The sequence below is a fragment of the Carlito syrichta genome, unplaced genomic scaffold (assembly GCF_000164805.1).
Source record: "Carlito syrichta isolate Samal-C Ts95f unplaced genomic scaffold, Tarsius_syrichta-2.0.1 Scaffold302601, whole genome shotgun sequence".
NCBI classification, from domain to species: domain Eukaryota; kingdom Metazoa; phylum Chordata; class Mammalia; order Primates; family Tarsiidae; genus Carlito; species Carlito syrichta.
This window is the reverse complement of record NW_007246697.1, coordinates 40,248-66,691: the sequence shown is the minus strand read 5'-3', so window position 1 is coordinate 66,691 and position 26,444 is coordinate 40,248.

The following is a 26,444-nucleotide window of genomic DNA, read 5'->3' as shown; positions in this document are numbered from 1 at the left end:
ATTCTAACCTCTACCAATATTTATTCCATAAGCCTATTTAGGTAGTTTCATTTAAAAAGAATCAGAGTCAATTACTTTGAATCCAAGTATCTTTTACAAACTATTGTTTGTCTATGAGTATATAGGGTATGGGTGTGTTTGTGTGTATGTGTGTGTGTGTGTGTGGCTTTATACTTAAACTTTATCACTAAGGAAAAGAAAACTAAGCTAATGTTTCTAACTATACAATGAATATCTTTTATATCAAATAACTAACTTAGCAAATTCAATATAGATTCTCTAAAACTAGACCAAAACTCAAAGAAGGAAAAGTGTCACATCTTCATTTGCAAACTGAGGGTACATACATCTAAATGGCTGGCTAAATGTAAGTTGGTAATAAACAATTACATCTAAAAGTACTCACAGTCCTCAAAGGGAAGCACCGATGAAATATTTGGTTGGTTGTGGGAAAAACAATGATACAGTAATTTGTCAGTAACATAATTAAATCATATGCAAAGGCAGAGACAACACAGGGAAGCAATTATATTTCTAATGTAATGGAACCATTACCCTCATATCCAAACACACTTTAAAGAATTAGGCAATTTCTGATATACTCACAATAGAAAACTCAAAAGGAATATTACAGAATATTCTTTTCCAGAGTCATCCTATTCTTTTCTGCATCCTCGCGCAATTTGCCTAATTCTACATTTTCATAGCTTACTGAATGATAACATACAGAGTTTGCCTATACAAATATTCGTTTGCAGGATTATTAAAAGAGATCTTTCATCTTTTTTTCTGTCTTTGCGTCTCGATTTTCTAGCATACAGTAGATGCTAAATAAATATCTGTTCAATAAATACATTACAGAAATAGATCTTCATTGAGATAAAACAATATAAATTATTGCAAATAGTTCTTGAAAGTAAATGTAAATTACATGCGAATGAGCTTAAGAACTTTCAATGATTCCCTATTGCCTACCAAGTGAAGTCTGTGAAAGGCTGTCTCATGAATAGAAATGTATTTTAAGGGGAGAACACAGGTTACAATATGCAAAATGAAGCAGGAGTGAGAGCCTGAGCTCCATCAGACCACTTAGGAGTCTATTAAAATACTCCAGCTGAAATGTATTGCAGACCTAAACTACAGTATTGATGGTGGAATAAGAATGATACTATTGAGGTAAAATAGGTAGGACTTGGCCACTGACTAGATCTAGTAATGTTATAGATAGTGATTGTATTTTTTGAGTTCCAATGAACCTGAGGCTGTTGGCCATTAAAGAAAAATGGAGGCAGAAAGAAGGGCAGAATTTGTTCTGGGGAGATAATTATTTTTCCATTCTATACACATATGATTAATGACTTCTAGGCATGGCATATGTGCCTTGTTAATGCATGCTGCTACCTTCTTTAAATAAAAATGATGTAATTTTGACTCATTTCTTTTATTTTATCTGCAGTGAAGGCTGAGAATAATTATTCAACTTCCATTTTATCCTCTCTAAAAGTGTTTTTTAGGTTAGCTTTTAATATTCTCTTTGGGTATTGTGTTCTAAGACTTTGCAACATGGAAGTGGTCACTTAAATATTACTCAGAGCCGGGCTCGGTGGCTCAGCCTGTAATCCCGCGGTTTGGGAGGCTGAGTGGATTGCCTGAGCCTGAGGGTTTGAGACCCACCTGGGCAACTTGGCGAGACCTCATCTCTACAATACATTTTTAAAAAAATTAGCTGGGCATGGTAGCGCGCGCCTGTAGTTCCAGCTACTTGGAAGGCTGAGGCGGAAGAATCGCCGGAGCCCAGCAGGTCCAGGCTGCGGTGACCGGGTGTGGCCACTGCACTCCAGTCTGGGCGACAGAGTGAGACTCCGAATCAAAAAAAATAAATTAATTAAAAAAAAAAAATATATATATATATATATATTACTCAGAGAATGCCATCTCATAAACCTGTGTGCTCTTTAGAATAGACAGTTATACTACTCTTCTTAAAAATACTTATTTTTTTATTTAGGTTAAGAGTGTGGGGGGCAGTGTAATATTTTTTTATTGGATCTTTTCTTACTCAAACTATACCTTTCTTAGGACGGGGCATTATTGACTTTTCTGACTAAAGAGATAACACCTATCATATTCTTTTCTTTCACAACACTTGCCACAATTGAGAATTTAATGCCATGCAAATAATAATTTGAGTAAAGTCTTTCTCCACTAGATTATACCTTTTAGATCATATCAGTATTTTCTCAATATTAATGTATAATAGTGTAAGTACTGGCAAATAAAGAATGTTCAATAAATATGTAATGATTGAGTAAGAAAGACTGGAAAGTTAATCTCACTATGGAAATGATTTCTTAGTAAGCTACATGATTCTACTGTCCCATTTAACTCTGGTAAACTGATTTGTTTCTCTATTAGACAGTTTCAAAAAAATTCAGTTTTCCGAATCAGTTTTATCAATGAGGAAAATATATATTGCAGGAATATCAGGTATATGTGTGCTATTTCAATAACAGTATGACTTTAGAGGAAACACACAATAAGCCAACTCAACATTAAGTCTTAAAAATCTTATCTGTGTTTTAGAACCACTGACAAATCTTCACAGCAATACAGAATAAATTGTTGATCTACTTATATGCATGAGATAGTTTGTTACAAACATTTATTTTTAGAGATTGTTATTTTCTAACTGCACAATCAATTACTGCTATTTGCATAATAGAATTGTTTACTTTGATTTTCTATCCAGATTGGGAATTATTAATATTTAGTCACACTTGAGGTGGATTCTTTGTCACTCAGTATATTAAGTATAAACTATGATCCCCATTATACATTTTATTTTTCAATATTCCCACCTATAGAGAACATGTCATACTCCTGTCCTTCAGGAACAATTTTGGAAATCTGGGTGGAAAAAACATATGTGCCTTTCATGATTTCAGAATGGCCTTGTCCAATACCTGGAATAGCCAGAAAAAATGTTTGATTGATAGAGGTTCAATGAGGATCCAAGGAATAAAATTTACTTTCAATTTCAAGCATCTTAATGTGATCAGTAGAATAAGTGCCTTACTCAACTTTCTAACTGATAAATTTGGATAACTATTTTATACTTCATAAAAAATATTTTTCCAATGAATTCACTAAATTGAAATTAAGAAATTATTCGGTTTTAAGTTTTTTACACACTGTGTGGAGCACAATACTTTTAAAAAAATAGAATTATAGTCATTTATAGTTCAAATTTAAGTGATGGATATGCAAATCGCATGCTTTGAGTTTGTGGCTTTCACCTACTTTTTTTTTTTTTCCCTGCAGGCCAAAATCAATAAACTAACAAAACAAAATGTGGGAAAGAACTTTGAACACTTGGTACAATAATGCATTAAATATAATTTTCAAGGGAACATGTAGATTGGAAGATGTAATCCACTTGTGTATTCTTGCTTATTGAAAATGGTGATATGTAAATATTGAATGCTCAACTGCAGAATGTCTGTAGAATTGCTTAGAAATGTAGAGTGAGGATTCACTGAAGGCTTCAGGAAGTGAATAATATTGGTAAGGCCCTCTGTAGGCTGACAGCTCATTCATCAAGAGGGTTCCCTAGATGTTGGACAGAGTCAACATTAAGTAGTCCACCCTTAATCTTAGCAGAGAATAAGAGGGACAAACATGAAATCTTCAAGCTTCCTTTCCATTGGTGTTTTCTCCCTTTATTCTAGAAACAGAGTCTCCCATTATGAAACTTGGTTTTTTTTGTGTTCTGGGGATAATCCAAAAAAGTCACTCTGGTAGCAGATATATATGACATAAGTACAAAATACATCCTGACTTCACTGTAATTTATTTAAGCGTCTGTGTATTATTTATCTTTACATCCCTAATAGCCAATATAATGTCTAGAACTTTAAAGGTATTTAGTAATGGTGGTTGAATGACTAAAACCATATGTTTAATAGTTTCCTTTGACTATTCATTTAAAATATTTAAAGGGCTAGCATGTTATCTAGGGCCTGAAATCCCATTTATTTTCTAAACACTATATAGCCCGTTATTTTCCTCCTTTTCCATATTTAATACAAAGTAATTATTAGAAAAAATACATTATATAACAGGACCTTGGACACAGAAATAAGTTGACAGTAGGACTAGGTGCTGCAGTATTTTGATTTGCTTTCCTCAATAGCTTTATCAACTCCATTACCTACCTCATTTTCATAAAAACGAATGATTTACATTTTATTCAGCATTACCTAAAGAGGTAATCGACAGTGAATTGGGGTTAAAAGTTAGCTATCATAGTTTAAATCAATTTTGTCACATAGTCATTGAATATTCTGGGCAAAGCCACTTGACTTCTTTGAATATCACTTTTTTCCCTATAAAAATGGAGGTAAATTAAGGAAACTAATGCACATGAAATGCCAAGGACAATGTTTAATGAAAAGGAGACCCCAACAAATGGAATTTTGCATATTTCTTACTTCTGCTGATATTTTAAAATGTTTAAGTCAACATTCAGAAACAAATCAGAATGAGAAAAAGAATAACAATTTCTTTGCCGTATTTTGAAATGCATCTAAGAGGTGAGAAAGCCACCATTTTGTAAGAAGACTCAAAAAGACCACTGGGCATTTACTTTGGAGGTTTGAAGAATTGTAAGTAAATTATATCTAATAATTTTAAAGTAAGCAGTTCAGTTTATGCACAGACATAGTTTGACCTTTTTTATCATTTAATTGGATATATGTATGATATGCCTACAATCCTTTCTTAACAAAAGCTAGGAAAAGGGCAGTTCTCACAGTGCTAGGTATGAAATGATTAAATGAAATTCTTATGAGTTGTCACAGTCCAGTGGGTAGGAAATGCCTGATGATATTACTCTGAGAATGGTATAGTTACACAGGAAATAGCATGGTGTTACAAAGGAAGTGGCACCATTGCCATATTCAAAAATGTAAGCTTAAAAGTCAACAAAGAAGCTACTATTAATGCCCAAAAGAAGAGAATTCAAATATCTATACTATCAAAGTAGTAAAAGAAGGCCAAAGAACACTCAGAATATGGTAGGGTAAAGGTCAATAACAGTGCAAACAAGGTCATAGATCTTTCCCTGCAAGATGTAATGATGAGCAGCCATTTTGGGACTCTATAATCAGGAAAGGCTAAGCCTCCTTAGCAATAGTATTTTTAAAATATTAAAGATAACATGAATTTTGAGGAATATTAGTAAGGCTGACCTTTCCTCTCATGAGTCTTGATAAAAATATGGAATCCCAATGTAACAAGGAATATCAACAGCTCAGGATTGAAGAAGTAAATGAGCTAAACTTGAAAAATGCAAAAAAAAAAGAAAGAAAGCGAAACAGTTAATTTATTAAATCAAAATTAGTTCAACCTTCTTACTGACTTTTTTTAGTGACTAGGAAATTAGAAATTATTATCAGAATCCAGTTACATAATATTATTTTTATATATACAATTATGTATAAAATAAATGTAAGATATAAAACACAATTCTATATCCATTATTTTAGCTATTGTTAACAAATTATTTCAGCAGTAATATTTTAGTTGAAGATCTCTGGTCAGTCATACAAGTAAGTAATCTATCAAGTACATTCAACCTGAAATTTGCATAAAATACATTGTCATCCACATAGGATAGTGCTGTACTAGGCTTATTTAATAAAAATATGTGTATGTCTCAGAAGTTAGTTATCTGAGGAAGGTATTTTTTTTTTTAAGAAATAAGGTTTAAACATAACTGAAATATCCTTAGAATATCTCCAACCTTACTTTTAAAACTGAATTGCTAAAGTCCTATGTTATTTCCTATTGAACCAAAGTAATAAGATCTTATTTTTTTATTTTTCCAAAAGGAGGCATTCCTCTACATGTTAGTCTTCTTTCACACTTAATTTAAAAATAAAATTTCAACTTAAAAATGCTGCCATAGAGCTTTGGTATGATTAGCTAAATATTCTGAAGGTAGCTTTCAATAGGAAATATTATGGTGGCACACAGAAACAAACAAAAAAAGATTGAAGAAATAATCCTGATATTGTAACAAGGTGTTAGCTTATTAACATGGGTTGAAGTTCATTTTCAGCTATTCATTTGTGTTGTATGAAAGAGTGACTTTCTCCCAAGTTTCTTGGCAAAAATCCATAGAGAAAAAAAATTCAACTGCATATTCTGTTAGCTAGAAATTCAAACCATTTCTTGTTCAACAAGCATCAGAGTAAAAAGAGTCATTAATGCCAAATGACTGTAAACTAACATAATTTTTATTTCATCATTAACAACTTCCATTTTTAAAAAACATTCATTGAGTGATTCATACATCAGGACTTTTCTAGCCTCTGAACATTACTAGGTCCCTGTGCTCAAAGAGCTTCCAGTCTAGTGGGAGAGAAAATAAAGCAAAAAAGGGCAATTATGGCACATCATAAAATGCATTATAACAGAGGAAATTTGAAGATAGACATGAAGCTTAGTGATGAAGGAGGCAGAGAAGCAATACTGGGGAGTCTGAAGGAAAATGAATATATTTCAAGGATGTTTAAGAATATAAGAGTGAGTATGCTGATTTCTTCATCTGACAAAAAGCCAGGATTGGTAGAGAACTGAAAGAATTCAGTGCAATAAAGTGTATGTTAAAGGTGATGTCAGCACAAGTAGAGCTGAGGAAGGTGATAACCATGTCAAAACCCCTTCAGAGTTAGGTCCCTAATTTCTGTTTCTGCCTACAGAAAATTTTGGGGAAGCCACTAGTTAATTTTAAGTAATTTTAAATTTTGCAAACAAAAGTCATATATCCACGACAATGACTGTGTTTCACATGAATGATTACAGTAGCTTCAAAAAGGGTAAGAATGGAAACAATTCGGTTGACTGAAGAGAGATGTGGAACTGCTTAGCAAGATTTAGTGACTTGTTTGTGTGTGTCTTTAGGACAGTTAAGAATGCTCTAATTTAAAGTGTGGGCAACAGTATGTGTAGTGATGCCATCCAACATTATACTCAATAGTACTAACAGAAAATACCCATCAATTTGAGTCATTCAGGCATGGAGGATTTTGTAAAATCACAAGAAACTCAATGAGACCTTACTCAGACTCATCAAAGGCAGTGACATCAGGATGAACCTGGCCTTTGAGACTTAACCCATGGCTCCCTGCCTTTCTAATCCTACTGCTTACCTCTCTCCCACTGCCTCACTTTGCTCCAGTGATACTATCTTACTGTTGGTTGAACAAGCATCCCCTTTTGGTTTCGAACACCATTTTCTCTCCCTTATCCTATTTTATAAGCCTTAATAGCATTTCTTACCTCTAGATATACTATGTTTATTTCACGTCTCTCTCACCATCAGTCCCCTCATTCCCAGGCAATGCAAGCTGAATAAAACCAGGGAATGTGCATGTGTGCATATATATATTCAGATGACTGAAGAGAGATATAGAACTGATTATACATTCATTAGTGATTTTTAAAGAATATAATAATTCTAATTTAATTTAACTAATGACTGTTGGATACCTGCTTTTTCCAATCATTGCAAACATAATGGAGACTTTATTCTTGCTTAACAGAAGCTTAGAGTCTCAATAGGAGACATGGACATAAATAATAGAGATATCACAGACTATTAATGACATGATAAAGGAGATTATCTTCTATTCTTTCTTACTGGAGACAAATGTATTAACAGTGAAAGCAACAGTCTTAGTTCATGACCAAACTAAATTTTTTAAAAAAACTTTTTATCAAAACAAGAAAAGAAAAATGTTATCTTGTTTCCCTCTCTCCTTCCCTTTTTTCCTCTTTCCCTTTCTCTCTCCCTTCCTTCCCTCCTTTACTTCCAGTCTTCCTTCCTTCCCTTCTTTCTTCTTTCTTTTCTTCTTCCCTCTTTACTTGTTATAGTCTTCTATAGTTCCTTCTTTTTCCTCCATCACATTTTTTCTCAATCCACAGACTCAAAAGGATACAATATAAATGCGTATATATATATATATATATACACACATATATAGAATGCTGTGCATGTTACTGTTTTTTTGATTTCCCAAATTAAATAATATTATCATTTAAAAAATTTAAAAGGAAGGTTTAAAGAAAATAAACCCAATTTTATATGGCTTATTAATGGCAAAACTAGAATTTGAATCAAGATCTATTTACTCCAGTGTCTATGTTTTTCTTAATGCAAAAATACTTGGTCTTATTCTGGTTTGTCAGAGTTGATGTGAGTAAAACAATTATCTTGAGAATAATCTGATAAGCCTTTATTAAGTGCTATTGTATATACCTGCTTATTTATTATATAGTTGTATTTCTATTTCCTTATTTTGCCACTCTTTTTCAGCTGCCTTGCTTCTTTTTCATGACAAAGATGTGTTCAATACAATAGGATAAAATTAATTTTAATATAAATGAGAAAAATTAAATAGAAGAGATTAAGTATGACTAACAAAAACTGAATTAGGTTATTACACTACATAACACAGAGTCTAATAAACTTATACAATGCTAGTCAAAAATTAATCTTTGAGACTTTTATAGTAGTATAAAAGAAGCAATATGGTTCACCCACATTTATAATTACTCATATGCATAAAAACCAAAAAAAAACACATACAGATACATATACTTATTCCAGCAGTGAGGACTGAAAATTCTCTTGGGAATTTTCATGAGAAGTATTGTATCTGGCCATTAGTAGATGCCCAATGAAGTCTCAAAAAATGACATTGCTGAAATTATAAAAATCATTCTGTAGTATGCATGAGGATTTCTTGGAACTCTTTCATATAAAGATCTTTAACATCATTAATAGCATTATGCCAAAATTTGATTTATTCAATGCAGTTATATGGTGATTGAAATTAATGCTGACTATCAATAAATATGAATCTTGACAAACTTAATTTGCAGGTAAGTTTTAGGACAACTTGGAGAACATTTCTGTCATGTGTCGGGCAATGGACTGGAGTACTGGAGATATCAGTCTGGATGCTGCTTTGTATAGTTTACAAACAAAGAGAAGAAAAAGATATATAACAAAGGAAGTACTATAGAGTAAAATGTTTAGTAAGGAGATGTATATAAGATAAAAATATAGCACGAAGAATAAATAAATAAATTAAAATTGCATGTCGAACTTGGATTAAAAGAAACCTGTGGATTACATTAATTTTGTATTTGCAGACAGGATGAACTAGGTTTTACTCTGTAAACAAATAAGTACCTCACTCCAATCTCCAGTCTAATGTAATAAAACTTTATTTATCACTAAGATTTCATGCCCAATAGAGTATTTTTGGTGAGCATTGATTCATATCTGTGGTAGATAGACTCTAGACGGTGCAGTGTCACCCTCCCAAGATTGGTGATTCTCTCCCTTTGAGTAGGTGAGACCTGTGATTTTCAAATAACTGATAGAATGTGGCATAGGCCAAAGTATGTACCAAGGCATAGGGCAAAGTATGTACCCATACTTAACCTCTTCTATTTAATATATCTCAATATATTATAAATTTAAAGAACTCCACTTTGCTAATAGACTTGCTTTCTAGAGGCTCTGCTTGCTGGCTTGATGAAATAATTGTCCATGGTAAGAGAGCCCACATGCAAGGGAACTGCTGGCAGCCTTTGGGAGCTGAAAATGACCTTTAACCCACAGCCCTCAAGAATTTTCCACCTTTGATTCTACAGCTACAAAGAAAATGAATTTTGTCCAAAATCTGATTGAGCTTGAAAAAGGCTTCTTCCTCAATCAATTCTCCAGATAAAAATGAAGCCTGGCAGACCCTAAATAGAGGATGAGCCACACTCAAACTCTTGACTCACAGAAACTGGGAAATAATAAATGTGTGTTGTTTCAAGCTACCGTGCGTATATATTTGTTAACAGTGCAACAATCCCCACATTAATGTATGATTTTTATATCCTTTTGCAAAAGGAAAATAATTTGTGTAGCTGACTTTTGAAACATCCATTCATAAGCTGCACACATTCCTTTAATCACATTTCATTGATCAGAGTAAGTCACATGGTCATGCTCAACACCAAAAGGAAGAATAAGTGCATTCTCATGATGTACCTAAAAGAGAAAAACAACTAGAAAATTTGTAACTAACAGCTATGACAATCATGTGCATTTTATATTGTGCAATTTTCTGTTAAAGAAAACAAATGTTACCAACTATGATAGGAACAAAATACTTTAAATTAATATAATAGAAGAAATCAGAGACTTTTGAAAGACATAATTCTTCACTCACTCTGTGACTTAAAATCTTCCCAGGATAAGTGCAATCAATAAATATTGTTCCATCAGAAAATCATCATCAAAACTAAATATTTGTTAGTCATACTAAACTCATTTAAAAATAAGTATTTTAAATATAAATAGGTTGGTTCTACTCATTAGAATTAATAATTGTATTTTTCCATTATCTCAGCAAATACATCAAACATATTAATTTATAAAGCAGTGGCAAACTTAGATCTTCATTTTTTTTCTTAACCACGTATCCCAAGATATCATGCAATAAAAGGTCTCAGCAAATAAAAGAAAATACCTCTTTTGTAAAATAAATCAATTTTTGGTTCCCTAGAAACCGCCAATTTGACCTTCCAGTTCAGTAGTTTTTTTATTTAACTTTCAGAAAAATAGTTCCAATCTGACAAGTGCATAGACCTTTTGCTTAATCTCTGTCCAACTATCCCAGATAGAGATTCAAACTTCCTGATCTTGGTTCACCATTCTGCTTCAAGAAAGTTAGAAAGACATAAGCACCTATCTCAATATGGGAGGGTCAATATATGAGGATCACCCATATCATGTTCACCAGTACTCAAGAACAGATTTGAAACATCCTGAGTCAAGGTTTAGGGTATATAATTTTTTTTTTCAACATCAACATGCTTGAATTGAGATAAATATGTCCCTTATGAAATAACTCAAATGCATTTATAGGAAAAATGTTTAGTATGAGAAGCATTTGATGCCTATTTTTGGTCTTTTTAGTATAGAACCTGCTTAATTGAAAAGCAATGCGTGTGTACTGATGGTGCAGAGTGAATTTTATATAAGCTGTACTAGTATGATATTCACAGCCTTCAGGAGAAAATGATATTGCAAATTATTGTATATGTGATGATTGAGACAGTATTAACTAATAAAGAACAACAATTCCAGAATTCAAGATGGAAGGCTCATCATGGAATAATTCCCAAAATATATTAAAACAATACATATTTAAAACTAGCATTTTTTTGCAGTTATGGTTTTTATAAACTTTACTAAAAACTTTAAATAAATTTATAGTTGTCCTCACCATTACTATCTTATTTAAATTTACCAACACATACACGGAAACAGAGACGTAAAGAAGTCAAGTGAGTTAGTCAAGGTCACAGAACAAAGTGGTACAGCTGACTTTTCAGATGATGAAATTTTTGTTACTTCATCATCCTGCCTCAAAAAGGTAAATGTGTATCTGCAAGGGACAGTGCAGAGCATTCTAACATAATGGTGAGCAAAGGTAGTAAATATCTTGGTAGAAGGCTTTTAAAATGGTTGAGGGGTAAGGATAAAGTTTTAAACATGTAATTAGGTTATAGACAAAGCTGAGTTTGTTGATGGTCTTATAATATCATGATTGTGCGACTCAGATTTGATCAGGAAATTGTGGTTAAATAATGCTCAATTATGAAGCAGCAAGGACAAAAATTATATATGTGTGTGTGTGTGTTTGTGTGTGTGTGTGTGTGTGTGTGTGTGTGTGTGTGTATTATATATACACATAAAGATAGATCTGAAATCAATAACTAATCTCTCAATTTTAGAAGATGAAGCCAGGCACGGTGGCTCATGGCTGTAATCCCAGCATTTTGGGGCTGAGGTAAGAGGATTGCCTGAGCCCATAGGTTCGAGAACAGCCTGGGCAACATGGAGAGACCTTATCTCTACAATAAATCAAAAAAATTAACTGGGCATGGTAGCGCACACCTGTAGTTCCAGCTAATTGGAAGGCTGAGGTGGAAGGATCACTGAACCCAGCAGGTCGACACTGGGGTGACCGTGAGCGTGCCACTGCACTCCAGCCTGGGAGACAAAGTGAGACTCCAACTTAAAAAAGAGGAAAAAACACGAGTAAACTCAACCTAAAGTAATGAAAATGAAGTAAGCTATACATTTTTAGTGGATATATATAAAATAAAGCATAGGAAAATAACAGAGACAACGAAGAAGAACTAAAAGTCTGGTTTTATATCATATCAATAAATGATAAAGGGGATAAGCTCAATTATCAATTAAAAAATGAATAGCAAGCCGGGCTAGGTCGCTCAGCCTGTAATCCCGCGCCTTTGGGAGGCTGAGGTGAGTGAATTGCCTGAGCCCGCGGGTTCGAGACCCGCCTGGGCAGGCGAGACCTCATCTCTACAATAAATCAAAAAATCAGCCGGGCGTGGTAGCGCATGCCTATAATTCTGGCTACTTGGAAGGTTGAGGCAGAAAAATCGCCAGAGCCCAGCAGGTCGAGGCTGCGGTGGCCAGGAGCGGCCACTGCGCTCCAATCTGGGCGACAGAGTGAGACTCCAACTCAAAAAGAAAAAAAAATGAATAGCAATTTGACATCAGGTGAGAGAAAAAGTAGCAAAGATAATATAGGTAAGAAAGAACAGAAAAAAAGAGCACGGAGAGATCCTTTGGAATTATTTGCATAATTCTCAAAAGAGAATAGCTGTATTCAGGCCTCCATGATGAAACCCCAGATTATCCTCATTAAGTTCTACATGAGGAAAATTTGGTTTAGCTCCTGGATTACCATTCATTAACATTAGGATTTTTAATGTTTGCATCCACAATAAATTACATCTCCCTCTCATTAAATTTTAATGATAATTGCTGCTAAAAATAGCATCCCAAATTCCATGAAACAAACTGACACAACTGAAGAGAAAAAAAATTTAATAATAATAGTAAAGATTTAAATTTCTCATTTTCAATAATAAATAGAACAAATAAATAGATTTGAGTAACACTATAAGCCAGCGAGATCATTAGACCTATATAGAACTCTGCATCAACGTATACATTATTCTCAAGCTCATACAGAACATTATCCAGGTAAACCATATGTTAGACCAAAAAGCAAGTCTCAATAAATTTAACAAAATTTAAATCATTCAAAATATGTTCTCCAAACATACACACACACACACAAAAAGAATTAAAAATCAATGACCGAAGACAATTTAGGTAACTCACAAACATGTGAAATAAGCACACTCCTAATTTTTTGAAGTAATAAATTTTTTGAAGAAGAAATCACAAAGGAAAATAGAAACTACTGTAAGACAAAAGAAAACAAACACAATACATAAGCATTTGAATGCAAACCAAGAGGTGCTTAGAGAGAAATATATAGCTGTAGGCACCTATATTACAAATGAATAAAGACGAAAGATCTGAAATTAATAACGTAATCTTTCAGCTTAAGGAAATGAAACAAAGAAACAAAAAGCAGGAGTAAACAAAATCTAAATTAATGAAAAGGAAGTAAATCATAAATATTTGAGTGGATATATATGAAATAAAGAATAGAGAAACAACAGAGACAATAAACAACAACCAAAAGTTTGTTTCTTGAAAAGAATAGCAAAACTGATAAACCTCTAGCTTGACTGACAAAAAAAAAAATAGATGAAAAGTAAAAGTGGGTAGGAGGGGGAGGAAAAGGAAAGTGAACTTAAATTACTAAAATTAAGAATGAGAGAGGGGGCAGTATTGCTGATGAACTGTAAAAAGACATTATATAAATTCTGCGAATAATTATATGCTAACAACTTTGATAATCCAGGTGAAATGAAAAATCCCTAGAGACACTAACTAGCAAAATTGACTCAAGATAAAAACAAAAAATCTGAATAAATCTATAACAAGTACAGAGATTGAAACCTTCCAAAAAGGAAAGGCAAGATTCAGATGGTTTCACTTATAATTTCTACAAAATGTTTAAGAAGAAATACCACCAATTCTATACAAAGAAGAAGAAGATGGAAGATATTTCAAATCATTCTTTGAGGTTAGTACTAGCTGATACCAAAACCAGACAAAGATATCTCACGAAAAGAAAATTCCAAAGCCATATCCCTTATAAGTGCAGGTGTAAAAGTCATCAGCAAGATGTGAGCACACTAAATCCAGCAACATATAGAAAGAATTACACATATGGCTAAGAGGGGTTTATTCCAGGATGTATTACCCATATGAATACCAACCAATGTGATACACAATGCTAACAGAATAAATGAGAAGAAAACATGTAATTAATAAGTGCAGAAAAGGTGCTTGAAAATTTACTACCCTTTCATGATTTAAAAAAATCAAAAAATAGGAATAGAGATAGAGGTTAATTTTTTCAAACAGATAAAGCATATTTTTTAAAAACACACACACAGTTAGTAACATAATACCTAATAGTGAAAAAAATAACATTTTCCTGAAGTCAGACAAAGCAAAGATATTTGCTTTCCCACTGCTATTCAACATTGTACTGGAGTCTGCAGTCAGGGCAAGAAGGCTAAAGGAAGGAAGGAGGGGAGGGAGGGAGAGAGGGAGGGAGGAAGAAAATACCTTTTTACTAGAAAGAAAGAAGCAACACTGTCTCCATTTGCAGATGACATGATCTTGTATGAATAAAATTCTCAAGAACACACACATACACATATCATTAGAACTAATAAATGAATTTAACATGTTTGTAGATCAACAAAAGATCAACAAAATATAGACTTTTAAAACATCAGAAATAAATCATCTGACAATAAAATTAATTATTTATAATAGCATAGAAATAATAAGATAGTATACATAATATGTAAATTTACAAAATAAGTGCAAGATTTGTACACTGAGACCATAAAATATTGTTTAAAAAAATTAGAGACATAAACAAATGGAAAAGACATTATATTCATAAATTGGAAGATTTAATATAGCTAGGATAGCAATACTACTCAAATTTCAGCTGTTTTATTGCACAAATTGGCAAACTCAATTTCATCTGTAAATGTAAAAAACCCAGATAGAGAAGACAAATCTGAAAAAGAATAAAGATGGACTTGCACTTTCTAATTTCAAAATTTCCTGTAAAGTTACTGTGATCAAAAGAGTGTGGTACTGACATAAGAATATAAATGTAGATAAATGTAATCAAATTGGGAGTCCAGAAATAAACTCAACATCTGTAGCCAGTTTATCTTAGACAAGGGTGTCAAGATTATTTAATGAGAAAAGAAATGCTTTTACAAAAAATAACTCATTCAATATCTACATTCAAAATAATAAAATTGGATTTTTTACTCACACTGATCTACAATAATTAATCAAAACTAAATAGTAAGCCTGAATGTAAGAGCTAAAACTAGAAAACCCTTAAAAGAAAACCTGAGTGAATCTTCATGACCTTGGCATAACAAAGCCTTCTTAGACATTACAACAAAATTAGATATTAACACATTTAAGAACTTTTGTGCTTCAAAAGACACTTTCCAGAAAGTGAAAAACAGATCACAAAATGAGAAAAACATGTACAAATAATATTCTCATAAAATTGGTATTCAAATTATATAAAAAGCTGTTACAACTCAACAATAAAAAGAAAAATGTATTAAAAATGGGGAAAGAGTCTGAGTATACATTTTTACAAAGAAGACGTAAAATGACTAATAAGTACATGATGCTAAAAGTCATTAGTAATTTAGAAAATGCAAATTAAAATCAGCCACCATTCCACACCCACTAGTATTGCTAAATGAAAAAGGTACTCAATAAGAAGTGCTGACCAAGATTTGAAGACTATGGAAACAAAGTGATGCAGCCACTTTGGAAAGCAGTTTATTAGCGCCTCAAAATGTTAAACAGAAAGTTATCATGTGACCTAGATATTCCACTCCCAGGTATATACTTAAGGGAACTGAACATATCATCTTTCTGGAATGATGAAACTGTTCTAGATTTAGGTAATAGTGATAGTTATGTAATTTTGTGAGTATAAAGAAAACACACTGAATTGTTACTTTAAAAGTAAGAATTTTACAGTGTGACTACCAAGTCATCATATGTGGTTTACATCTAAATTTAAGATTTTAAATAGAAAGAATATCACTCCCAGGGCAGAAAGGTATGTGCGTGAAGATTTTGATTCAAGCTTATTTTAATGTTCAAAACTCAATGTATCAAATGTCTAAAAGTTCATAAGTTAAGCTAATTACACAGAAGTATAGTAGAATATTTCTTGGTCATGGAAAAAGAGCTTGGCACTTATTAAGTGTAATCTCGAGGGGAAGAGACTAAATGAAAAACTATGTTCACTTTGACTATAGTGATCTATGTTAAATATGCATGAGAAAAGAGGAAAATCTAATAAAAATCTGAGTTTTGTTTTTTCACAGTGGAAGTTTAAGGCCCAAGTTTAGAGATAAGAAAGATAAGGCCACAGAAATTAAGTGCCTTGCCCATGGTCTCAAGAGAGACTATGTAGAGTTGAATATATAATTAAGATATGTCTGACTCAATCTCTGTAAATACTTAAGATAGTGGTTCATAAGGTCAATGTTTCTTTAATTATCTATGAAAAATAACAATTTTTTTCCTCCTCCATCCTGTTGCAGATCTTACATGGTCCAAATGTGTATAACCAATACTCATTTTACACTCCATGTTTTCCACAAAACCAAACTTCTCTATACTCTGCTGGATGCAACCTTATTTATCACTTACTTAGATGTCACAGCAGTGTCAGATTGCAATATAAGTTTCTGAGCTTTTACTAATTTTTTAAAAAATTTATTTCATTGCATTTGGTAGCCAAACTTTTTTGGAGAAGCAAGTGTTCTATGAATCACATTTTGAGTTGCATTCGTTAAGTTAATTAAAAAGAAAGAGAGAGAGAGAGACAACAGAATAAAAATGATCTAGAATATATAAGAGTTTAGAACATCTTCATCTTTAATAGAAACTAAAATATCTTATTAAAACAAAAAATTTAATAAACTATCAATTCAATTATTAAATACTTTAGAATCATAAGATCGCTGTTTAAATGAAGATATTTTCAAAGCTACCAACACAATCAATCTGACTAGCCAAAATATATAAATCATTATAGCATTTCTACTTATTAATATCACTTTTAATTGAAATGGAAAGTTCTCTGCCTGTACACTTACATATGCTTTCATCAGAATTAATTTTTTCTAAGGCATATGACTACAAATTATGTTTTAGAGAGTAGTCAACAATGACTGTTATTTGTACATGAAAATAAGCAGATTAATGTCCTAATATCACCCAATGATATTATTATGGAGACATAAATTATGATGCTTTATAGGAAGAAATATGAACACAAGCAGTTTCAATATGGCATGTGCTTGTATATTCGCATCCCATAAGTCTTTGCTAAGCTTTTAGTAAGTAATCTGTATACTGACAAAAGGCTGTTTTTTCCTGTGTTGCCAGAACAGGATGCCCTAATTTGAATGTGAGGTATTTAAGTTTAAGGTCAATTATTTGCACTTCCACTTCAATTAAGAGGACATGGCCTCATAGTTTAATTTACAACTGCTAGTTATACTCCCTAGAAAATACTCCAGAATGCCTAAATAGCAATTAGTCATTGGGGAAAAAAAAGGCATCAAAGTTCAAATAACAATCAGATGAGCACACACATCACACATATTATCCTATTAACTAACTAGCAAAGTACTTAGAAAAAGGAATAGATGTTGTTTTCTAAACTGTATGAACATTCTAGAAAAAAATTTAAGAAGTAGTTTAAATGCTTACTACATAAACAAGCTAAGGAGGAAAATGATGCTCTCAACAGTTTTTTTTTTTAAGAAAAAGTATGCTTTCCCTCTTTTTTATTTAAAGGTGATATTATCCGCGTGTGTGTGTATTTTCATCTCAATAGTTTGATAATTTGAGTTGTAATTTAAAGGAAAAAAGGAAAATATCATAAATAATAGCAATTATCATTTAATTGGTATTTCTCATGAACTAGACATGGGCTAAATACTTCAATCTGCATTAAAAAAAAGCACTTTCTTAAAGACTATGTAACCTATAGTTTATATAACAAAGAATTTATATCAAAATCCCTAAGTGAGATTATAACAAATATAGGAAACACTAATCTAGATGAGATTTGACTTGTCTTTTAGACTCAACAGCCATTAATCTTGAATTCTATGGTTTTCTTTGGTTTTAAATGGATGACTCTCTCTGAGACCCATTTCAGAGTAGTTGTATAGGTGACATCATAGCACTGGCCAAACTATCCATATAACAATTCATGAAAATGTCAAAGAGGGGATGAATGAGCTAGTGTGACCTCCTTGGTCTCATTTATTGGAAGTTTTTCTTTAGAATGTGAGTAGCAGAGGCATATCTGGCCACAGTCTTTTCTTTGGAACTATCCAAGTGCTTTTGTGAGGATTGTACCTCAAAGTGCATAAATCATGAAGCTCCCTTCCCTGGTACTGAAACCTTTTATTGATTTGAGGGCTTGCTTTAGGGAAAAATGTCACAGTGTCAAGACAATTATGGGTTTCTTGTGAAGAGTGCTTATTTACTTTGCTTCTTGGGAAACAATGCTATGTTGCTATGACAACTGCTATATGACTGTTTCTTTTCACTTTAAATACACACACACACACACACACACACACACATACACACATACACATACACAGCCTGTTGCATGGATTTTCACATCCTTGCAGACTACTCGAAAAACATTTACATCCCTAGACACAGATTAAAGAAATAACTAGACAATAAAAAAAAACATGAAACAAGAAATGTTTGTTTTTCTTCTTACTAAATATAAGCTGAATATGCAAGATCACAAGATAAATTCTCCTAATGTATGTATTAGCCACTCAAATACAAAGGTTTAGAAAATGTGTTGAACTAATTAGACTAATAAGCTTAATATTCATATTGACTTTGGAATCCTACTTGAAAAAATGACTATGGTGCTGAACCTTGCGTTTTTTTTTTTTTTAAAGATTAAGTTTAGAATCACTGAAGGATTGAAGGTTGTTCAAAAGTCATCTTTTTGTGTTTTTAATAATCCAAATGTGTAGGTCTTGTACAATATTTATAATTTTTCTATATTCTCAAACTACCTGTAAAAAATCTTATTAATTAATAATTTATTAATTAAATTGTATTCATACTAAAATACATTGATATGAAAATGAATTTTTATCTAAAAGGAAGGAAGAACCCAATATTACTGGTCAAAAAGGTAAAGTATCTACAAAAGGAAATACATAACTTTTCACATGTATGTACTCAAAGATCAGTTTATTTTTAAGAACTACTGGGAATTTTTTTTAAGACAAATAATTAATTAAACTGAGTTTTATTATCATATGAAATAAAAATGATTGCTATACTCCTGGTCAGAGTGATTCTGAGAAAAGAACTAAAAAAAAGTAAATTTTTAACATATTGAAAAACACTGCAATCAATTCTATAGCATCTTCAACAAGTGTTAAACTAATCATTATCTCCACAGTCATGAAACTCATCACTTTCAAGAAATGTTGTTCTTCAGATTACATATTCTACTCAGTATAAGTACAGTATGCTTTCTAATTCAAATTAGAGGTCACTGAACATTTCTTTAAAGTCTTCTCCAATGTAAATATCTTTTTTAAAGACACTTTTTAAAAAGATCTCTATTTGTGTGTATAAACGAGAAGTGACAATTAAGTTTGCAAACTCATCCTAGAAAAAGTGCTACATACATCATTGCTGAATATCACTACAGTCATCTTCAAAGTTCTTCCCTTTAGCCCGGCTCCGTGGCTCAGCCTGTAATCCTGTCCCTTGGGAGGCTGAGGTGAGTGGATTGCCTGAGCCCGCGGGTTCGAGACCTGCCTGGGCAAATTGGTGAGACCTCATCTTTACAATAAATCAAAAAATTAGCCAGGTGTGGCAGCGCGCACCTGTAGTTCCAGCTTCTTGGAAGGCTGAGGCGGAAGGATTGCCGGAGCCCAGCAGGTCGAGGCTGTGGTGGCCGGGAGTGGCCACTGCACTCCAGTCTGGACGATAGAGTGAGACTCCAACTCAAAAAGAAAAGTATAATTTGGGATAAAACACCCTCTAGATATCAATTGAAGACTTGGCATATCAATTTGAGAAGTCAATAGCTTACGTGCATATTGAAGTAACCGATATTTAAAGAAAGTTAATGTAAAGATAATGCAAAAGAGTGAATTCTAGCAACATGGTTGACTACTAAAATTTCTGGTCATTTCTTTTCAAATATAAATGGTGATTTTATAAATAATTCAAATGAAGAAAAGAATCTGGTATCTGGAATTATTAATCTGGTATTATATGATTGTCTGGTGATTCATGGAGACAGTTTAAGAGGAGTAGGGATGGGGGATAGCCAAAAACAGAAAAAAACGAAAGTAGAAAGTTTCTTCTAAACACTTGCCTAAAGTTTAAAGGTGAATTGATGACTGGAAAGGTATCTTGACAGACAACAGATTGCGTTTTTGCCTCTATAAAAAGCATTGTCCAGAAAACAACACACTATTCTACATCTATCTCAGCACAAGAAGCAGACAACATGGAAGAAGTATCTCTAAAAGGTTACATTTATTTGCTTTCATCCATAATTCATTATACTCCTTTTTCTAACCCACAATCCTATAGTTTAAGATCACTGTCCAAAATCACAAAACTATTGCGGAAAAAAAAAATTATGAGATGGGACATGAAATTTTAAATTCTAACTTAACTGAGTTTTTGCAAAAATTATTTGGTCATGTGACCCTTTTCCCCTGGCAACCTTGCCAACAAATGATCTGGGAAACATTATTTTAAAAAATTATTCCTCTACATAGAACAATAAAAGATACCTAATGTAAATAGCAGTATGGCACACAAAAGATAACAAAATGCTACTTAAATGTTTGGCCTCTTATTTTAAGTTTATGTTAATGTATTTTAGATTCAAGAGAGTAAACATATTTTTATTATAGTAATAATTCTCATCCAGTAGTAGTAGTAATTCACCACCTAACTGAGTAAATTCTTATGTATTACCCCCTATTTGAGATTCACAAACCAATTTCACCACCTTGTCTTATTTTTTATTTGCTAGCTTGTGTGTGTTGTTACACTTTATATCATGTGGCACTAGTATTCTGTAGTGTACATTTAAGGAACTAAAACATGAAATATGAAGAGTCTAACATATGCCAGACCCCATGCTAGTCACTTTTCATATCACAGTATATTTATTCCTTCTAACCCTTCTAACTACATGCTATATAATTACCATTTGTGATTAAAAGTTTTAGAGAGATTAACTCATCTGTCCAAGGCCAGTGAAATAGATTGGGGCCAGAGACACTTGCCTTGGAAACACATATTCTTAAATACGATTTTCTACCACCTCTCATACGTTTACCCTGATAGACACTAAAACGTTACTCAGTAAATGATAATTCCCAGAATAACTAATTCGCTCTATTGTGGTCAATTTTTGTTCATTTTTAGCCTCATAAGAAAGTCAATTGGCTTTACTGCCAACTGATATTTTATTGAGTTCTGAGACTTATTATAAAATCATTTCAAAACTGTAGCTACAAAGAAATCTTTGTTAAATGAGCTACCCACTTGTATGAAATGACTTTGGATACAGTACACAGTTTTTATCGTTTTCTTAACTCTTTTACATTATATAAATTCAATTTCACATTTACAAAGTATTCCAGATAGCACTTGCTAAAATGAATATTACATATATGAGCTTGTTAAAACCACTTGTCCTTCAGTTTTCTGCCTCCCCCTAAAGAAAATTATAAACCTGTAGGAATGACTGCCTATTGAGTTATATGGCTATGGAGTTCCACAATAACCCTGTTATTCTTACCCCACAAGATATTTCTATGCAATACAGTACACCTGCGTATTATTCTTACAATGCAAAATCCTATTAAAGTCAATGGTGCATGTATCCATTTCATTTCAATGTGACTTTGTGTAATAAAAATAAAATATAGTGAGGAGAATACATAATGAGTTGCCTGCCAAAACTGTTCAAAGTACAATTAAATAACAGCGGAAGTGAGAAATTACCTTAGTACAAAAGGTGTATCCACAAATAGATTATTGTTAATTTAGGGTATGCCCCAAATTATACACAATTGCTGAAGACTTTCTGAGTCCACAAAGCATCAAAATACCCATGGGGATGATTAATAATATTCCCCTTCCTGGAAGAAAAATGTCAAAACACACTACTCATTTTTCTTTTAGTTTCTCGACAATTACTGTGCAACCCTACGTGACAAGAACTATAGAATGTCATGAGCTGTACGTAATTTTTAAAAAAGTAAGATAGATTTTTCTTTACATTGCAATAAAAAATCAGTAATTAGCTAAGTATATTTGTTAGCAGTTTCAGAATATTTTTCATTGTTTCCAACCATATTTTTCCTGTGATCACAGAAAATTGAAAACCTTTTAATACTGAAGCTTCATTTTTGCTAGACTCAGTTATTTTTAGTGAATGAATTATTTTGAAAAGAAATGTTGTATAGAAGAACAGGGGAATGATTGAATATGTGAAACAAAACAAATATTGTGGATAGTTTATAATGAATTACTGAAATTTGTCATGGAATCACCTAGTTTTGAAATGTAGTTTTATTATTGTAATTATTTTTAGAAATCTATCAAGTGTTAGTTATGTGTCTTATTTCATGATGTTCCAATAAGGAAATTTACTTTCTAAGTTAATATATTCCTTACTCGTGCTCCCCACATTAAACTATTTTCAATAAATTTAAAGCATTTTTCATCCATTGATTATCTCCTTAAGCATCACAGCTCATTCAAAAGAGCTTGGAATTTGGAGTCAGAAAGACTTGGGTAACAAACTCAGTTCAGCCATTTTCATGCTGCTTAACTTTGCATAATTTATTGCCTGAGCCTTATCCTCATATGTTTAAAAGTTGTTATTTATCTTACAAGTTATGAATTAAGATATCAGTTAAAAGAGATGAATGCAAAGCATTTGGCTCATAGGTAGGAACTCAATATATTATCAGTCACATTTCCTGTCTTCAAGTTGCAAATAATAATTGGATCTTATGTTATAGAGTACTCCCTCAATAAAATAGTAAGCATGTAGACTTTCAGGACTAGTCATATTTCTTTTATTTCTTATCATCTGTCTTTGCTAAATACAATAGCTTTAACTACTTCATCATTTCTGGATAATCTTGGCATGTAATTTGTTTGTTTATTTGTTTGTTTTTAATTCTATATTAGGCCCAAGTTGTTTCTTCATTCCACCAAAATTTTAATCTTTAAAATGCAGATGACATATCACCACTTATATGAAGTTTTCAATAATATCCCTGTAGACTCATATTTCCTCTTTGAACTCAGAGGAACAAGTCAGCATAGTAAAAAAGAAGTTGGTAGAATCTGTAGTTCTAAAAATGAATTAGATCTAGTCATCTCTGTCTTCTTATAACATACAATCTACCAGGAATTATATGTGTGAGGACACTGGGTAAGATTAATATGCAAGTATTTGTTAGATCTAGATGCCATATGCATCTATCTCCTACCTATCTATTCACAGAACAGTACGCAAGTTAAGCAATTGATTAAGTTAAAACTAGGATTTTTACCCAGAAGAGCTAAGCACTCTTGAAAAATAGAACCATGCTCTACTTGAATTTTTCTGTTTTAAAACTTACTACAAAGTTAGAGTAATCAAGAGAGCATGTACTGGAAAAAGAATAGAAATATAGATCAATGGAACAAAATCTTGAGGTCAGAAATGAACCTTTGTATTTATGGTCAAATGATTTTCAACAATGGTGTCAAGATATTATAATAAGGAAAGAATAGTCTTTTCAACAAATAGTACTGAGACAACTAGATATTCACAGGTAAAATAATATATTATTTTACATCATTTATAAAATAATAATTCAAACAGATTATAGATTATAAACATAAAAATAAAAACTATAAACTATAAGACTATTAGAATAAAATATAGGAGTGAATTTTTGTGACCTTGGTTAGACAAAGCCATCTCAGATATAACTACAAAGTATAATTGATACAAGAAAAGAAAATAAGTAATTTGGACTTTCTTATAATTAAAAACTTTTGTGCTTCAGATAACACCATTGAGAACATGAAAAGACTCATAAAATGAAGAATATTTGCAAATTATATGTCTGACCAGTTTCTAGTATTTAATGCATGTGCAAAGGGTGACCCCTCCAAAAAAAGTGAAATTATTTTTTGGAGGGTGCCCTTGTGACATACTTAGAATTTGTTCCTCTAGATCAAACGGTCTACCAATATCTTTATCTGGAAGTTTTGAGAAGGTTGCATCAAGATATGCAGAAGAACTATCCTGTGTTGTGGCAAACAGGTGACTAATTCTTTCACCATGACAATGCACCTGTCCTCACCTCCCTTAGTGTTCAGCAGTTTTTGGTTAAAAACAGCAAGTCCCCGCCCTTATCTCCTTCACTATTCACCCACTCTCACACTGACTTTTTGTTTGTTTTTCTGAATGAAAAAAAAAAAAAGTCCTCAAAGGAAAACATTTTGCCAGTGTGGAATAGGTATAACAAAAAATTGCAGAAGCTCTAAGAGGCATCAAAATTGAGTTCAAAAACTGTTTTGAGCAGTGGAGAAAGAGTGTCTTGAGAGGTGTATTGCAACAAACAAAGAGTACTTTGAAGGTGACTGAAGTTTAAACATATAAGAATAAATACACAACTTTTTAAATAAATCATTTCCAGTTTTTTTATCCACCCCTAAAAAATGAACAAAGAATGTAAGCAAACATTTTCCCAAAGATATGCAAATGCCAAAAAAACACATGAAAAGTTTTTCTACATCATTAATCATTAAGAAAATGCAAGTCAAGGCTACAAGATATCAGTTCATAGCCAGTAGGATGTCTGTAACTAAACTTATGAAAAGTAATGTTTTGTCAAGGATGTGGAGAAATCAGAACCTTCATACATGACTGGTGAGAATGAAATATGATGCAATCACTATGGAAAAGGTTTTATCTGTTCCTTAATAATATAACCATAGAATTTGCCTATAATTCAGCAATTTCATTTTTAGGTATATGTCACAAAAACTTAAAAATGGATTTTTGTTTTGTTCAAACAAAAACTTGTTTACAGGCCGGGCTCGGTGGCTCAGTCTGTAATCCTGTGCTTTGGGAGGCCGAGGTGAGTGAATTGCCTGAACTCGCAGGTTCAAGACCCGCCTGGGCAACTTGGCCAGACCTCATCTCTACAATAAATCAAAAAATTAGCCGGGTGTGGTAGCACGCGCCTGTATTTCCAGCTACTTGGAAGGCTGAGGCGGAAGGATTGCCGGAGCCCAGCAGGTCGAGGCTACGGTGACCAGGAGCGGCCACTGCACTCCAGTCGGGGCGACAGAGTAAAACTCCAATTCAAAAAAAAAAAAAAACAAAAAAACTTGTATACAAATGTTCATAGCAATACTCTTCACAATAGCCAAAAGGTATAAATCATTCAAATGCCCATACACTGATGAATGAATAAAAATTACCAGTTCATATAATGGAATATTATTCAGTCATAGAAAGAAAGGAAGCATTTTTACAACATGGATGAACATTGAGAATGTTGTTAACTAATTAAGAGAAATCAGTCACAAAAGGCTACCTAGTATATGGTTTATTTATATGAAATGTCAAGAGTGGGTACATCTATAGACACAAAGTGCAGATGAGTGGTTTCTGGAGCCTGGGGATGAAGAAGACTTGAGGGGGATTGAAAAATACAATGAGTTAGACAAACTTCAAAGTCTGAGAGACCACTACCCATAAGAATGTCCTTACTTCAGCCACCAACTGCAAATGTAGGTGTTCTCAGGACCACCTTCACTTCAGATGAACTGAGTACAAATTTTGAGGGGCCCCACCCAAACCTCTAGTTCAATACTTTTTAAGAACAACTCACAGAACTCTGCAAAATGACACATTTATGCATATGGTTTTATTATAATAAAATAATACAAATTAGTATCAATCAAAGGAAGAAATATATACGGTGGAGTCTGGAAGGGGTCCAAATGCAAAGCTTTCTGTCATCCTCCCCCTGGGTTTCTGGACAGCATCACCTTCCCCTGGATACAATCTATAATAATACTCAGAAAGTATCAACAAGTAGAGAAACACATCAAGACTTTGTTGTCCAATGTTTGTATTGGGGTTTGGTAACATACTCTGTGCATGACTGGTTTTTAGTCACTAGATCCTTCTAGAGGTTTGGGCTAATACCTCTAGTCTCTAGTTTAT